Source organism: Pristiophorus japonicus, chromosome 6 (genome assembly GCF_044704955.1).
Source record: "Pristiophorus japonicus isolate sPriJap1 chromosome 6, sPriJap1.hap1, whole genome shotgun sequence".
NCBI classification, from domain to species: domain Eukaryota; kingdom Metazoa; phylum Chordata; class Chondrichthyes; family Pristiophoridae; genus Pristiophorus; species Pristiophorus japonicus.
Genome location: NC_091982.1, coordinates 242,077,238 through 242,083,336, shown reverse-complemented (window position 1 = coordinate 242,083,336; position 6,099 = coordinate 242,077,238).

Genomic DNA, 6,099 nt, shown 5'->3' with positions numbered 1-6,099 from the left:
CATGGACTTGAACATTGCTGGCAAGCCTATTAAGTGCCACTTTGTCAAACTCCTTTTGGAAGTCCATGTACACCACATCAACCATATCAACCCTCACGGGTCAAGTCCGTGCCAGCTCTGTGCAAGAGCACCTCAATTAGTCTCACTCCACAGCCCTTCCTCCATAGCCCTGCAATTGTTTTTATTTCAGGTACTTATCCAATTCCCTTTTGAAAGCAGTGATTGAGTCTGCCTTCACCACCCTTTCAGGCAGTGGATTTCAGATCCTAACCACTTGCTGAGTAAAAAAGTTTTTTCTTATGTCCTTTGGTTCTTTTGCCAACTCTATGTCCTCTGGTGCTTGAACCTTCTACCAATGGGAACAGCTTCTCTCTATCTTATCTGTCCAGATCCCTCATGATTTTCAACACCTCTTTCAAATCGCCTCTCAATCTTATAATCCCAGCTTCTCCAGTCTATCCATGTAACTGAAGTCCCTCATCCTTGGAATCATTCTTGTAAATCTTTTCTACACCCTCTCTAAGGCCTTAATAACTTTCCTAAAGTGCGGTGCCCAGAATACAGCACAATACACTAGTTGATGCCGAACCAGTGGTTTATACAGGTTCATCATATAATTTCCACACATTTGTACTCTATACCTCTATTCCTGAAGCCCAGGATCCTGTAAGCTTTTGTAAATGCTTTCTCAATCTGACATGCCACCTTCAATGATTTGTGCACATATATCCCTAGGTCTCTCTGTTCATGCACCCACTTTAGAATTGTACTCTTTAATTTATATTTCCTCTCCTCATTGGACCAAAATGTATCACTTCACACTTTTTTGCATTAAATTTAATCTGCCACATGTCTGCCCATTCCACCAATCTGTCTATATCGTCTTGAAGTCTATCACTATCCTTCTCATGATTCACTATACTTCCAGGTTTTGTGTCATCAGCAAATTTTGAAATTGTGCCCTGTACACCCACATCTAAGTCAATTATATATATCAAGAAAAGCAATGACCCTAGTACCGACCCCTGAGGAACAGCATTGTGTACATTCTTCCAGTCCGAAAAACAACCGTTCAACTGCTCAGTTTCCTGTCACTTAGACATTTTCACATCTATGCTGCTACTGTCCCTCTTATTCCATGGGCTTCAACTTTGCTGGCAAGCCTATTATGTGGCACTTTGTCAAATGCCTTTTGGAAATCCATGTACAGCACGTCAACCTCTTTGCCCTCATCAACCCTCTCTGTTAGCTCATCAAGAAACTCGATCAAGTTGGTTAAACACGATTTGCCTTTAACAAATCTGTGCTGGCTTTATTAATTAATCCACACTTGTCCAAGTAACTGCTAATTTTCTGCATGATTATCATTTCTAAAAGCTTCCCCACTACCGAGGTTAAACTGATTGGCCTATAGTTGCTGGGTTTATCATTACACCCTTTTTTGGACAAGGGTGTAACATTTGCAATTCTCCAATCCTCTGGCACCACCCATGTTTCTAAGGCGAATTGGAAGATTTTGGCCAGTACGTCTGCAATTTCCACGTTTACTTCCCTCAGTGTCTTAGGATGCATCCCATCCGGTCCTGGTGACTTATCTACTTTAAGTACAGCCAGCCTTTCTAGTACCTGATCTTTATCAATTCTTAGCCCATCCAGTATCTCCTTTACCTCCTCCTTTACTATGTCTATTGCCGCATTTTCTTCCTTGGTGAAGACAGATGCAAAGTCCTCATTTAGTACCATACCCTTTGCCTCCATGCGTAGCTCTCCTTTTTGGTCCCTAATCGGCCCCACCCCTCCTCTTACAACTCTTTTACTATTTATATGCCTGTAGAAGACTTTTTGATTCCCTTTTATGTTAGCTGCCATTCTATTCTCATTCTATTCTCATACCCTGGCTTTGCCCCTGTTATTTTCTTTTTCACTTCTCCTCTGAACTTTCTATATTTTGCCTGATTCTCAGATGTATTCTTGACCTGACATCTGTCATACGCGTTCAAACCTGATTTGCCTTTAAATCCGTGCTGGCTTTCCTTAATGAATCCATACTTGTCCCGGATTAGCATGTCTGAAAGCTTCCCCACTACCAAGGTTAAACTGACTGGCCTGTATTTGCTGAGTTGATCCTTACACCCTTTTTATGAACAAGTTACAACTTTTTTTTAAACAATAATTGACAGATTATTGGTCAAAAGACTGATAGATATAACTGTGAATATGATATATGATTATGACAGTCTGTTGTGTGACTAGACTTGGGACAGCTCTCCCAAGTCCCCAGCTTTAATGAGGAGGACTATGCAGGGTCGACTAGGCTGGGTGTACCTTTGTCATGTCTGAATTTGATGCCTAGTTTGATGCCAAGTGGTTCGTCCAGTTTTAATCTTGTGCGTTTTTGTAGTGGTTTGCCACAACTGAGTGGCTTGCTAAGCTACAACTTGGTGCGGAATACGATATGGGCAGAAGAGTTTTGGATTAAATGAAGTTTACAAAACCTAGAAGGACAAACAGGAGAGCATTATGTCTGGAGATGACAAAAGCGTAGACGAAGTTTTCTGCTGCAGATGGACAGAGACAGGGTGGAGGCAAATTATGTTACATAGTAAGTTGGTGTTGTTTGTGATGGAGAGGATTTGGGGTCAGAAGCTCACCTCTGGGTCAAATAGAATGGAGTTTGTGCGGCCAGCGGGGGGTGATGGTGGGGTGCGGCAGTGAAACGATGACTTTGGTATTCCCTTTATTCAGCTACAGGAGATTGTGGCTCATGCAAGACTAGTTGTTGGTCAGGTAGTCTGATAACACAGTGAAAGTGGAGGGGGCCAATAAAGGTAGTGAAGAGGTAGAGCTGTGTGTCATCAGCATTGTAAGCACACTGGGATCGATACTCTGGCAAGTATCTTTACCAAGAGCATCAGATGAATCCTTATCCTCTTTCCCTTACCTCTTTATCTGGAGTTTACCATCCAGTCGATGCTTAAGAGTGAATGATCCCAAAATATGGCTGACTGAACCAACTAGATCAGATTATATTAACGTTTACATTATCAACATACCCATTCAGATATGCACAAACTACTAAGTGAATGAATTAATCCTTTCTTGTCAAATCATCAAAGAAGAAGCCAGCCAACAAGTCATGAATAATCATTTATTAATCTCAAAATCATAAACTTAAAGATTTAGAATGCAAATAATTACTGAATAATGTTAACCGATGAAGTGAATAAAAGAGATTACAAGAAAAGCTCAGTTATGTCACAGTAAATCAGTGTTAACTACTTGTTGATTATAACTTTACAGTTGAGTTTACTATCTGAGATTGGTAAGATTAATTTAGGATTAGTCTCCTTATATAGCTGATAAAGTAGCAGCATTAGATAGCCAGTCTATTGGATAGATTAAAGTTTATATGCTTGTAGTTAGAAGTGTTTCCAGAACGTAGACATCCTCGCTCTTAGGCTGCCGTAGTTGAGCTGGTTGCCTCACCTTTTTCTACGATGATGGTGTTAGCCTTCTGGAACATCAGAATGATAAACCTTTGTCTGTAGTTGTGTGTTCCATTCCTCTTGAATCCTTGGCTCCTGGGAAAATCCACTTTACACGCTGGTAGCTGTATCTGGACTAGTTGGCTTAAATCTTACATCCTTGATCTTTGGGAAATTTGCACATCTAAGTGATATACTTATAGCTCCCTATATCTGGCTGGAACATATTTACAATTTTAACTTCTGTAACCTCTCTCTCTGTCCATCAGAGATGCACTTTCTGCCTTTTACAGAGACACCCATCTAACTACACTAGACAAATAACACATACTGCAAGAAAACTAAAAGAACAAGAACTAACAAGTAACAAACTGCTTTAGTGTCAAAAGCACCATCTTATGTATCTATGATTTTCAAAGAAACCGCCTTGATTTTATTGATTATTGATTTTATTGACCAATCTGAGTGCCATTTGTTAGCCTTTTGGTGGCAATTGCCTCAAACAGAAAAGTTGCTACCTCTAAATGACCTAATGAACAAGCTGCAGGGTCATGGCCTTGATGCATATGTCCTTTATCACTGGTAAGGAATGTTTTGTTTATATATCGTGTAACTGGCATTAGCCCTTTCCTTTCTCATTGAATCTAATAACCGACGCCATTTTGGAGACATATAAAGCAATTTTAGGGCATTTCTCCTACGTCTTATATATGGAAGCTTATCCCATGTCTTTGGATGATGTTCCGAGGGGCAGCATGTAAATGACAGAAAGGAACTGGCCAAATTGCAGACAAGAATAGAAGCCATTGCTGCAGATGCTCTGGTTACAATCAAATAGGTAAGAGTTGAACTAAGCAAGGGTAGTCTCACTGAGCTGGACAACGGAGGAAAGACTGGGATTTGATAAGAGTGGATAGAGAGAAACTATTTCCTTTGGTTGGCGATGGATTGTGTGGACGACGGTGTCGGAGGCTACAGAGGGGTCAGGGAGGATGCGGCATGTACAATAGTCACAGAGAATGTCATTTGTGACTTTGGTTAGGATGTTTTTGATGCTGTGACAAGGGTAGAAACCCAATTAGAGAGATTCAAGCAGGAAATCATTGGAAAGATGTGCAAGAATTTGTGAGGCAACAACACATCCAAAGACGTTGGAGGGGAAAGGGAGATTGGAGATAGAGTGATAGTTTGCAAGGACAGAGGGGTCAAGAGTTGGGTTTTGAGAAGGAGGAGATGATAGAGAGTTTGATAGACAGGAGGACAATATCTGAAAAGCGAAAACCATTTACAATGTCAACAGTGGTAGGGACACTATAATTGACCTTGGTGTTGCTGGACTCGGCATGGGGAAAAATTAGGCAAAGTTTCCCAGCTTGATCATCATTAGGTGACTCCAGCTAGAATGTGTATTTAGTTTGGACATCACAGGTGATAGGATCTGGCTCAACTTTAACACACACCTCCCTCATGACCCAAGAATTACGTGAAAACTACCACATAGCAACTGGCCATTCAGCCCAACTACTCTATCCCAGTGTTTTTATTCCACACAAGCCTTTTTCCATGATAGTTACCTCTCTCCATCCTGCTCCAATACCTCTCTATTCCCTTCTTTCTTGTGCACTAGCTTACATACAATCACTGTTCGGATTTGTACGTGAAGGAAGGAAACTTATGTATGGTACCAGAATGCACCCAGTGTCTATGGAACTGCACCCCAGAATAAGAATCCTCAAGTGAAAATAGGAGAGGAGAAAAATATTCAGAAATAGGACTTATAAATACCCTGTATACCTTAAAAGAGGCTTTTGCCCATTGATAACCTAAATACCAAAGACCCTTAAATGTTATCATCTTTTTTTCAAACCATTCTATTGATGCACCATAAATTCAAAACAGTGGATATACAATATGTACCATTCTAGATTGCATTCTAGAAAACAAGTGTCTCAAGATCCACTGTAACTATTGGCACACTTCCAGGCAGCCCATGCAAATTTTTAAACCGCCCTTCCAAATATTGATACACTCTGGGGGCGCTCTGCAGATACTGGTGTACCTCCAAGGATCTTTATCAAATATTAGCATACTCTGGGGGCTCCTGCAAATAGTAATGCTCTCTTCCAGATGTATATCTGAATGATAGTTCTCCAAAGGAAAATTATTAATGTACAACAGAAACTATGAACTAATAATTCAACATATACAGTGATAGGATCATCTCACAGATTCTTTACAGACCAGATAGAGACTATCAATCCATGCTTAGGGATTTGCTCTTTTCTTACTACAGAAGGACACATTGGTTACTAAAATAATAGAGAAAGCAATTGGATTTGAAATAAATCTATTTGAACAGAATGGAGAGCAAGCATATAGGTGCAAGAATCATAAGAAGTGAGAGGAAATTTCGTAACGTAGAATTAAATAAAGGGGGAAATGATGTATGATAAAATATATTTTGAGACAAGCTGGACCAATTGTTTTTTTCCTGCCCACTAATTTCATATATTGTATATTCAGGTGACTGAAATATCTGCTAACGCTGTGCTGGACTTGAATGCATAAAATTGCATGTTAGGGTTAAACTGTCTGTTATTAGAATCATAGAATC